At 34.6% G+C, this 10134-nt stretch overlaps 1 long non-coding RNA gene across 1 annotated transcript; it reads right to left on the reverse strand.

Annotated features, from left to right (window-relative positions):
- Positions 1-3107: 3107 nt before the first annotated feature.
- Positions 3108-6252, reverse strand: LOC114516614. The gene is made up of 3 exons (XR_003686310.1): positions 6118-6252; positions 3816-4619; positions 3108-3580 (listed from the first exon to the last, which is right to left on the reverse strand). It is a non-coding gene; the product is annotated as an uncharacterized LOC114516614 (long non-coding RNA).
- Between the last annotated feature and the right edge of the window lie 3882 nt (positions 6253-10134).

Consider the following 10134-nt stretch of genomic DNA (forward strand, 5'->3'; position numbering starts at 1 on the left):
TCTCTTGAGCATTTATTTGTGCCTTTTTCGTTCAGAATTTCTCTGTTTTTCATCCGGTAATAGATCGCCGGTAACGCCGGTCCATTACGAGAAAGTAATCGACCGCTGAATCCAATCACTGAGCGGCATTTCACCGGAAGTGACGCTTGCTATATAATAATAATTTATAAACTTTACTAAAACTTTACTAATTTACTAACCATTCCATAAAACTCTGCACGCAGTATTATTTCTGGACAGCGAGTTGTGAACAAAAAGTATTCTAAGGGCACTTTCCTTTATACGGAGAAAACGGCCAGACCGATCCATTTGTATTTCGGTACAGACAGATTACTGCTATTTTAGAGTGTTGAAGAACTCTGCATAAAAGTATATCGTTATTTACATCTGCCTAGCACGGGAAACATAGTTTTATCGCTATATTCTTAACGAAATACTCTATTTCAATTTAAAATATGACCAGTCTGACCATTTTTGGCCGCTAATGCAAAGCGCACTAAGGCCTAAAATGATGCACCGAACCTATACAAATGATTAAAGTCTTTGTTTCAGCTCATTTGCATTAGGTTTGGCGCATGAGAAGAGCGACGTTTGACCTTGGCCCAAAGCTTTTGTATGTGGTCGAACTCGGGTTTTTTGCAAAAAAATACGGTGAAACAAGAGGATCAATTTACCCAAATGAATGCATCATTACTAAAACTTCCGTTTTAGCCATTGCAACAAAACAAACTCGCTTAGTTAATGCGAACATTCGCTGGGAGCTTGAAGGAGGTTTGTACCGTGAGTGGAAGAGAGTTTTTAAACACCTGCTTCAAATGGAGGCCGGGTTAACCCTAAACACAAACGGGGCGATGGATTATTGTCAGCTTTGCTTTTCTGAATGCAGATGAGTTCCACCAATTTTATTCATTTCGAGATTTTTTTGCATAACTATATAGCACGGCACGAAGATTAGCGTTTTGACTTAAGAGACATGATGCATTCTGCTTCCGTGTATATTTACATAAGCATTTGCACTGCAGAGACGCCGAAACGACGGAAAGTCAAGAGGAGAGCTTGTCGTGAAAGAGCACTCTGCTTTGACGCATACTAAGTGCGTCTTGAAAGCATTAGCAAACAAACTTCTTCTCATTATGATATTTTCAACTTTGTATAAGAAATGCGTAAAAAGCAATAAAACTATACTGGGACAGTGGAATTTATTTTTTTAAATCCATACTATATGGAAATATGCTATACCCATACTGTTTCCATTCTGTATCCATAGTATGAGACTGACAACTACAATGTATACAATTTTGTCCCTAAGGTCTTCTGTGTGCATTGCACGTCATGCATATCAACGCGTTGGATAAACAAATGACAGTAATTGCTATTTTTGAATAGCGCATCAAGTATAGAGCATCGAACGACCATAATAAAAGAATTGTTAACTTTTAAATTATATATTAAGGTCTGGTCTACAAAGCAATTGGTTGGTAATTTCCCAATGTTGGCCTAAAGCAATTATAGATCTGGGGCCGGTTGTATCAAAGCCGGATAGCGCTATCCACCGAATAGTGATTTTTTCAACCGTTCTAAAAATGCTCGAAAGGGGATAAAATTTCAGCTTGAAAGCAACAATTATTAAAGAGGATCTTCAATTTAGGAATACTAAGATTTAATCAAAGTTGTAGCAAATACCGGGCGATTTTGAAGCAATTGAAAAAACCACTATCCGGTGGATAGCGCTATCCGGCTTTCATACAACCGGCCCCAGGTAACGTAATTTGAACACAAAATCCAAGCAAAATTTCCTAATACATGCACTAGTATTAGCAACAACACAACTTAAAGTCTAGAATTTTAAAAAGAATATGTCCATAAGCTTTTCTGTATTTGATATGCCTCATTCCGTAAATGAAAGCATTCACGATCGAGTTTATGCCATAAAACTCTTAGTGAACAGCCACGAACCAAACCTGTTGGCACGAATCACTACAAGAGTAGTATAAAATGCACGTTCCCGATAACTGCTGGTAAAAAGCAACAGATCCCCAACACTGTAATAACAATAAAAAATGTTTTCATTTCTGCAAACGCCTGAAATAGACGAAGTACAACTCTCGTACTGCCTGAATGTTCGTTGTGGTTGCTCACGCCTGCGACTGTTGATTGATCAAAAATTCGTATGCGTTGTTTTCGAGATACACTTAAAATTCGAAAATTCAAAAAAAATATTAAGATGAGAGGTAAATAGAATAGAGGAGCTACGATAGGATAATATATCCTGTAAGGAGAGAGAGAGTGACTTCTCATTCCATCGGGAGAACTCCGATAATGAACAAAAAATACAGCGTAAACGCAGCAAGCAGTTAACCAGATTCCAGAAATAGCCAGGAACACTCGTCGACGTGTCACAATCAGAGGATATTTCAGAGGTTTCACGATATATAAATAACGATCAACAGTGATTGCGAGAATTGTTGCCACTGAAGCAATCAAAAAAGACCTGCTGGCAGAACGACTTAACTTACAAAAAAAGTCCTGATCACTCTCAATGTTTAATATAGTCGGAATAAATTCGATGATCCATAGTGGATAAAGTGTTAAACACACGAGAAGATCCGCCAATGCCAAGTTTGCTATCGAGTAAGATGTCGCTGTCTTTTCTTTGCACAACAAAATTGTGTATATTATAACTGTAACATTTCCCAATACTCCAATAATCATCGCGATAAATTTGAAAACAACTGAACAGATGAGAACACTGCTGGCAACTTGAACGAGATGTGATCTCACTGTTATTTTTAGGGAGTTATTTTAACACCAAAAAAGGGGTGAAAAAAAAAGGTTCAAAATGAGTAGCTTTTTGGAGTAACAAATAACTCCACTTCTGGTGTTATAATTTAACACCGCTTTTGGGGTTAATTTAACTCCAATTCTGGACTTAAAACATAACTCCATTTTTGGAGTTAAACACATTTAACACCGTTTTAGGTGTTAGGCCGGTTTTCTACTATATAGGTAAATTATTTCGATCGAAGCAAATTTTTCGCTTGATTTTCTTTTCAATTGTGATCTATCAAGTAAATCTGCTTCGGTTTAATTTCACAAATGAAAAGATAAATAAATTGAGCGAAATATTCCGTTCCATCGAAGATTTCTACCTATAATACCGATCGAGTCAACAAACAATGCAGCACAAATATCGTTATTATATTATTATAATATTGAATACATGAGATCAATTACATTTCTGTTTGAGTACAGCAAGTCAACTACGCATTAAAGGAATTGCTTCTATAGTATAGCTCTTTAATACTTTTTATTTACACTTTAACACACATGCAAATTTGCAAAAAATTTAGAAAATGTTTTTAAGTGGAGTACCATGCATGCCTAAAACATAATGGTATAGTCATTAAGACACTGGTTGTTCAGTTCTACTAGAGTTCTACTAAGCTAAGACTCACTCTACCAAGATGATGACCTGGCTGTATAAGCAATACTGATCCACGTTTCTTCTTTTACAATTTTCCTCGTAGTAAAATTTTCGGAGATTTCCTGTTGTGCCAATTGCACGAAACGAGTCTTCAATCTACGAACAAATAGAAAAATTGCATGTATATGAGTGTAAATTCGAGTAGTGTGCTTTGTATGCATATAACAGAGCACATTGTTCAACAGACCTTCAAAATCTATATGTTCTATGTGATCCACAATGCAAACATACTCAAACAAATAAGCAGAAACATGTGAGTATAAGGAAGGAATAATTTCAAGTAACTTAGGCTTAGCTAATATAAAAAGAATAGGAAAAAAATTCCACATACCTAGATTTACTGCATCATGGTAAGTTGCTTCGTCCATTGAGAATTGAACAGTTATTTTGGGGTTGTTTTCAACATCGTTTCGCTAAGTTAGGGCTTTCTTGTATTGAAATTTGTGTTTGAGTTTCCCATTGGCATTGCTTCTTCTACCCTCTACCGGGCATTGTGGACTTCTGTCCTTCTACTGCTTCTAAAGATACGAATTCGAATTGTTATAGACTATTAAAATATCCCAGGAACTTTAAGGTAAATATCGGAGGCTCGCGATATCATGTATTCATGCTGATCAGAAACAAAAAAATACTTCGCCGTCAGTTTTGCGACTGAAAAACTCTTTTGGCAACAGCCCCACAGAAAAAATAAATCGACCAGCATCAAAAATTATAGAAACAACTATTTGAAAAACATTTTAGAATCAAACTATAAGAATCTTGCAATAAATTTGTCTGTTTTTGCAGGCCAAGTTAACACAATAAAAAGGCGGGAAGACTAAATGCAAGAAAAACTTCAAATATTTACCTTAAAATAGCTCGCAGTAGTCGCCAAATCCAGCTTTTCGCATCCAAAATCGCAAGTCCTCTACTAAGTTTACAATTTTCGAATGAAAAGTACCGAGAAAGAGAACTTTTTACGGAGCGAGCGAGGGCTTCGTGTGTACTTTGCAAATATTTCGCCAAGAAAGACCCGGCCACTGAGCTGTATAAAGACCTGAAGTCTTAGCATAGGTGTCCCTGGCAATTCAACCCACATCATGAGGTTTTCTTTTTCTTGATTAGTTGACTCAGTTTGTCTTGATTTTAAAATCAACTGTCAAAATTTAAAATGAAAGTTAATGTTAGGATACTATCAGTAATGTTTTTTGCTTTATTAATTTATGAACATATTCTGTGGTACCTAACAAACACTTATTTCTTCAGTTTAATAATTTTCTTGTATGATTGCATGGCGACTTTAGTAATTATAATAACTTGTAGGTACACCACGTAAGTATTAAATACTGCAAAGCTTTCGGTCCGTTAACCCGGACCTTCATCAGTGCAATATGAAGGTCCGGGTAACACTAATGAAGAATAATAATATAATAATAATAATTATTGCACTGATGAAGGTCCGGGTTAACGGACCGAAAGCTTTGCAGTATTTAATACTTACGTGGTGTACCTACAAGTTATTATAATTCTTCAGTTTAATTAATCTATGATTTGATGTTGTTGGTAATTTTGTATAAATGTTATTGAGGTCTCCAAGTGGGACAATGGAAAAGACATATAAATTAATTATTTTTCATACATGAAAATTTAACTTTCATGAGCCCTCAAGAATATTAATTCAAAAGGTCAAATTTTTTAAAATTGATTTCTGATTAAAACCTGCCTTGCAATACATATTGTGTATAATTATAGCTCTAAATTATCTGCACAGTTTAATGCTTGATTCACATGATCTGCACTGTTCAATGCATGGTTCTTTGACAAATAATATTAACACAAAATAGTTTTTTCAAAAAATTGTATTTATAGCCTTATGAATATATAGCTTCATAATCATATATAACATGTTTAAGGGTCAGTTTTGAGAGATGTATTACTTAAAATTTTGTAGCATAAAGACCACATTTGATATGGAAGACTGCAAATCACCAAGCTTTTAAATGCCACTTAACTCTCAAATATATATGTTATTCAAAAATGCAGCAATCAAATGTTTATAGCACTTCTTGGTTGTGTAAATAGCTAATGTGCATTTGAGCATTACACTCAAATATTGACCACCTTTCAGACAATTATTAAAAAGAACCAGGAATGGATATTACAATGTCCCATATTACCTGGTTATTTTAAGGTGATCCTGAATATAAAAATAAAGAAGATTCATTGCAAAATAATTAACAAAAAACAGGAAAATTTTTATTATTTGATTTATTATAAACTGAAATAAACAAGCATGCTTGGATTTCTTGCACATACAGAGGTTAAAAATAGTTTTATTGAATAATTCATGAATAAATCATGTTTTAAAGTACCAAAAATTTAAGCCTGGGGAATTCGCATTTCCATAAATATAACAAATGAGCTTTTTTATATAGTTTGTTTGAAAATTTGATTTCGAAAAAACTTCAATTAAGGCCTTCCAGGCTAGAACTACAAGACCGTGGGTTATGATATTTTTAATGCGCTGAATACCTTATATAATAATGCGCTATACGATGTATAACGATCGGTTGTCAATGCTTTACTCCAGCCGATCGACCATGTATTTCGCTATTTAATGATTGATTCTATGACATTTATCGTTATAAACTTACCAGAACTATCCGAGGCAATCTTTTCATCACGTATTCTGATGTAGTAAATGATTTCAATACAAGATTTTGTTCAATTTCAATAAAAATTATCATTAACGCGATGTGCATCACCAATCTTCACTCCTTGTTTTCAAATCTCCATTATGAATATATAATGAGAAGAATTTAACTCCAAAAATGGAGTTAATTCCTCTAACCCCTCTAGATGGGATTATTTTTGCATACTAATCAACGTTCGAAGACCTCGTTACTCCTCCGAGGAGTTAATACAACTCTAAAAGTGGTGTCAAAATAGCACCAAAATTTAACACCCCGAAAAATGAAATTTGGGGGTGTTAAAATAACTCCCTGAAAATAACAGTGCTGTTAGTCATGTTTGGTTGTCGTTGAATATCAGTGAACAAGGGAGTATAGCACGTATATGTTACCTCGACGTTTTGACTGAATATATACACTATAAGACTATAAGAGATTAGCATATGAAGAACAGCCAAAAGTACCTAGCTAAGGGGATTACTAAGGCCCTGTTTACATGGAGCGAGTTATCCCGGCCAGACGAGGTAAAAACCGCATCACATCAAAGGCTTAACCTGATTCGTCTTTCATTGTCTTCATTATATGCAGTTTTATCGTGCTTTATCCGAGATAACTTGCTCCATGTAAACAGGCCCTAAACACACATATTATATTAATTAAATAATTAACTGCATGCCCATAGCTGTTTTCCTGGTCTAATAGTCTGAATCGATAGATTGATTGCATATACCCAGTAAAAAAACTAAGAAGAGGCAGTTAATTCTTGAATAGTGCGTTTAGATTACAAATGTAATGTGTACTCGTTTAGTCGTTTCATGTTACTAATTTTCAATGTAACCTGTAATCATGCATTCTGCTTTCAATATTTACACGCACTTGTAAAGTTTCCCGTCATCGATAAGTATCTTTTACTTAAATAACAAAATTTAGGAGAACCGAACGAGCTTTAAAAGCAATTTTTATCTCCTTTTCCCCGTTCACCCCTCGAAATAACCAAATTTTCGACGCCCTCCAAAATAAGAGAAATATTTGCTTGCAAACGTTTTGTTAGGATCAGCGACTCCACCGCCTTCATAACTTGCCTGCTTAGATATATAAGTAATTATTCTTTTAGAGACACATGCAAGGAATCGTGTACTTAATTTAACAAGAAGTGTTCTATAAAAACTTAAAAATGGTCTATATAAATTATGTGTCAGTCCTTCGTCCGTCCGCCTGTCCAATCTTCCTTCCATCAGTCCGTTCATCCGTTCATCCACCCCCGGGTTTCTTCAGCTTTTTTTACGAAAAACTATTGTTGTTTTCGAGACACTTTTAAATTCGAAAATTCAGAAGACAAATTAAAGTAAGAAGAATAGGGTAAATAACTTGTGCAAAGTAAGTAATGCTGTCAGTTGTGTCGTAAAGAACTCTGACTTTATTGTCAAGGCTCCAATGGTGTATACCGGGTGGCGCAAAAAAACGTTCCTCCTCTTTGACTTAATTTAATTTAAAAACTGAAAAAGAGATCATTTTCAAGTAAAGTCTATTGAGTGGAGTGGCGTTTAACTTAAATTTTAATGTAAACCTTGTAAATTTTTATTCAATATTAGCCAAGATATAGGCGTTTAAACTGAAAGTAGCGTTTCTGGGAGAAGCAAAAAATGTTCTAAAATAGAATGAAAACAGCACGCAAGAGTAAGAACAAATATTGATTAGCTTCGTCTGGCAAATCCTCACTGTTTTTATGCTCGGAGATGGAATATTATTCCAATGATTTTGCCATCGACGTAAATTAAACTTCTCTTGCATTATTAGTCCTCGCATATTCTAAAAAAATCCAAGCTCGTTGCTGTATCGTTAAACGAGGCATGTTTATAACAAAGCGGGCAAGCTCCTTTGCTTTCGTTCCCTTGTGCATTGCAACTCCTTAGGGACCCAATTTGTTCGAACGATGAACAGTATTATTTTAACATCAAATACACTTAAAAGATACTTCGAATACCTTAATCTAAGAATCTTTAAACATGCGAAGACGACATACATGAAAAAAAACGCTTTAAAAAACGCCTATCGTGGAAGTTGAAAATAAGTCGAATCGCGATATTTAGTCATGTTATTCGCTTCGTCAAAAACTGCACCTTTATTTTAAACGGCTCGATTTCCACCAATATTGTACAGAAATGTTCAAGACATATATCAAAATTTAAGTTAGACATGCATTACTGCATTCAACAAACTTTATTTGAATAAGATATCTGTATTAGTTTTTCAATTACGATAAGTCTAAGAGGGGGAACATTTTTTTGCGCCACCCGGAATAAAATGTAATTATAACGCAGACACAACAAGCAGTTATCCAAACCCCAGAAATAACCAAGAACACTCCTTACCACCTTAACAAAAAGTATGCCACGCCGTTGTAAGGCCGTCATCAATTATAAGGCCAAAGGAGGGTCAACAAAATAATATTTCATATAGCTTAGCATGTAATCTAGTCTATATTTACTCGTATATATTGTTAGAGGGACAGTTACGTTCATTTGAGAGCATTTTAACTTGTTTTGAGCAGTTCTTTTTGAATGCTGTATATGTATGATAAAAATAAACAGCTATTTTAAATTTTAATTGAGCCAGCATTGTCTTACCGCTGAACCGAACCTAATGTCCTCGATTTCTGGCCATGAAACGCACAAGTGGAAAGCATCTCTAAACCTTAAATATTTTTATCAAAGTATACAAACAAATGATCATAGCGATGTTTTTCTGATCTAATAGTTTGAATGATTGCATAATGAGCTACAGCTTGTTCACTTAAGGCGTTTCTTGTAAAACAATAAAACAGTATAACTTACACAAAGGGCAGAAAGAATATTCGGTTATTTCTTGCCTTTTTGCTTTTCCGAATGGCTAAAATGTCCAATAACTGATCTACCTTTTCTAAATGAAAGGTTTTAATGGTTTAGTTTCATCCTATTACTTTTCAATTTAAACTGTAATTATGTAATTTATGTAATATTGTGATTAACATCTGCTTCAAATGGAAGGGTTAACCGTAAACACAAACGGGGCGATGGATTATTGTCAGCTTTGCTTTTCTGAATTGCATGCAGATGATCGAGTTCAACTAATTTTATTCGTCTTAACGGATTCAAATCGACTGAAGATTTTTTTGCATAATAATTATATAGCACGGCACGAGGATCGCCGTTTAGACGTAAGAGACATGATGCATTCTGCTCCCGTGTATATTTACATAAGCATTTGCACTGCAGAGACGCCCAAACGAATTGCGTAAGAAATGCGTAAAAGGCAATAAAACTATACGGGAACACTGGAATTTATTTCTAAAAATCCATACTATATGGAAATATGATATACCCATACTGTTTCCATATACTATATCCATAGCATTGGAACTGACAACTACAATCATTATTACAATCTCGTCCCTAGGGTCTTCCATGTGCATTGCGCGACATGTATATCAACGCGTTGGATAAACCACAAATAACGGTAATTGCTAGAGCTACTAATTTTTTAATAACGCATCAAGTATTAGAGGAACGAGAATAATGAACGAATTATTAACCTATAAACTATACATATATTCAGGTCTGATCTTCAAAGCAAATGGTTTGTAATTTCCCAATGTTGGCCTAATGCAATTATAGATCTGGTAACGAGCATTTAGCCGTTAGAAATTTGAACACAGAATCCAATAAAATTTCCTAATACATGCAGTAAAATTAGCAACAACAAAAATTATCAAAGTCTATAATTTTTAAAAGAATATGTCGATAAGCTTTTCTGTATTTGATATGCCTCATTCCGTATATGAAAGCATTCACGATCGAGTTTATGCCATAAAGCTCGTAGTTCACAAACAGATACCAAATCTGCCGGCAGGAATCACTACAAAAATAGTATAACACCTTCCCGATAACTGTTGGTAAAAAGCAACAGATCACCAACACTGTAATAACAATAGAAAATGTTTTC

The sequence above is a fragment of the Dendronephthya gigantea genome, unplaced genomic scaffold (genome assembly GCF_004324835.1).
Source record: "Dendronephthya gigantea isolate DGI-Jeju-01 unplaced genomic scaffold, DenGig_1.0 000006F, whole genome shotgun sequence".
Lineage (NCBI taxonomy): Eukaryota > Metazoa > Cnidaria > Anthozoa > Malacalcyonacea > Nephtheidae > Dendronephthya > Dendronephthya gigantea.